General features: G+C 39.0%; 1 pseudogene; it reads left to right on the top strand.

Annotated features, from left to right (window-relative positions):
- Positions 1–717: 717 nt before the first annotated feature.
- On the top strand, positions 718–1,543 carry LOC128285157 (protein argonaute 4-like; annotated as a pseudogene).
- Positions 1,544–2,228: the final 685 nt, after the last annotated feature.

Genomic DNA, 2,228 nt, shown 5'->3' with positions numbered 1-2,228 from the left:
TAGATCCCTAGATATCAATGACACGGGCAACGATACTACAGATTCAGAGTTCCTTTTGAGTGCGATATGTGTTTAGAGGAATCTCAGTACTTTGAAGGTGATAGAAATTGTGACTTGGTTTTGAATTTGTTGAAAATGGTTTTTACCCCCATGAAGTGGTGATAGGAAATATAGCCTTAAAGGAAGGAAAGATTGCGAAATTGGAATTAGTTGAGGAGACAAAACAAGACCTTGTTGAAACTATTATAGGAATTCAAAAATGTGTCCAAAGACGCATGCAGGAGGATTTGCAATTGCCAGGATAAACATGAGATTTTGGGGCACTGTTGGTCCACCATGGAAAGGGATCGCATCAGATGTACAATGAATGCCAAATTTAAAGGAGTCAAGACTTATGGGGCATGTATGTTATGGGCCCGAGCTCGTCAAAAGTTTCAAGCTGACAATGACTCATCTTTGTGGACGTCAACTACTCCATTAAGAGAGGGAGATAGCTTCATATGCCAATATTACAAAGTCAAAAGTCATCTATTTCAAAAAAAAAAAAGATTATATATAACTGCACAATGCCAAAAGTTTGCAGTCTTTTCAAAGATAATGTACCATACCACAGTACAACAAAAGTTGCAAAAAGAAAAAAGAGAAGAAAAAAAAAACAAATTACAGAAGATGACCGAGACTGGTAAAATTGGCATAAGAAACTACCGCCTACTCTCTATGCTTACGCTAGGGCAAACACCTTCAATTCCAGTTGTTTCAAAGGTTCCAACCATAATCCTTGGAATGGGTGCATTGTTTGGCTTTCCTGAGCAGTCTGATATGCCGTCAATAGCTGCAATGGTTAGCTCTAAGCGGTGGCCATTGATTTCTAGCTATGGGGCATTAGGCCATACACAGTCTCTGAAGCTTAAAATGATAGATTCTTTCTTCAAAACCAGTCTCTGACAAAGTGGATGACGGTATCATGAAGGAAGCTCTCTTAGACTTTTATACAAGTTCAGAGAAGAGGAAACTTGATCAAATCATTATTTTCAGGGATGGAGTTAGCGAGTCTCAATTCAATCAAGTTTTGATCAAGTTGTTGAGGCTTGCAAGTTCCTTGAAGAGAAGTGGAACCCTAAAGATTACGGTTATTGTTGTATGAAAAACCATCATACCATTTTTTTTTTTCAGCAGGGATCTCCTGACAATGTGCTACATGGTACTGTCATTGACAACAAAGTATGCCATCCAAAGAACAATGATTTTTACCTTGGTACCCATGCTGGAATGATTAGAATCACGAGGCAGACCGACTATCATGTTCTCTTAGACCAGGCTGGGTTTTTGGCTGATGATCTGCAAAAGTTTGTTCATTCTCTATCCTATATGTATCAAAGGAGCACCACAGCCATATTTGTTGTGGCTCCTATTTGCTATGCTCATTTGCCAGCTTCATAGTTGGGGACAATTTATGAAGATTAGGGATGCTTCAGAAACATCATCGAGTCATGATGGGATGTATGCTCCGGGAGTAATCTCGTACCTCGACTTTCCGGGTTGAAGGATAAAGTCAACAACTTCATTCTTGTCTCACGAGAATCATTGAACAATCTTTTGTAGGGTTTGACAAATAATGATCGGGATCTGCTGCTTTGGGGCAATCCCTTTCTCATGGGTTTATGAATCAAGATTTTCCTCCAAGCTTTCTTTGAGTCAAGAATTGAATACCTCTAGTAAACTTAACTTGAAAGTATTCATCCTAACCAAATGTACCAAGAATGGATGACACAGACTTATGACAAAGAAGGTTCGTCCAAAAGATTTCATAAAGGAAACCTTGTGTTGAAAGAGATCCTTCCCATGAAAAAGGATGCCGAATTGGGAAAGGCCATATGTTGTGAAGAGGGCTTTCTCTAGAGGTGCACTGATTTTAACAAGAAATGGATAGGAAGAATTTATCTGATCCAGTGAATTCGGACTCGGTCAAGGAGTACTTTGTCTGAAGGAGAAGGGAAGCCCATGAGAAAACCCGCAAAGGGCACTTTGGGACTTCTATTTCAAAAAAAAATAAAAGAAAAAAAGAAAAAAAGAAAAAGAAAAATAAAAAAGAGAAAAAAATAAAAATGGAGAGGCCAAGGTGAAAACCCGCAAAGGGCGCCTTGAGACCAAAGGGGTTTTGAGTTGAAAACCCGAAAGGGCAGCTCAAATTTAGAAAGTCACACGGTAATCTTGCTATATCTGATTCA

Source organism: Gossypium arboreum, chromosome 2, assembly GCF_025698485.1.
Source record: "Gossypium arboreum isolate Shixiya-1 chromosome 2, ASM2569848v2, whole genome shotgun sequence".
NCBI lineage: Eukaryota > Viridiplantae > Streptophyta > Magnoliopsida > Malvales > Malvaceae > Gossypium > Gossypium arboreum.
The sequence above is the reverse complement of the archived record's forward strand: the minus strand, read 5'-3'. Positions and strand labels throughout refer to the sequence as shown.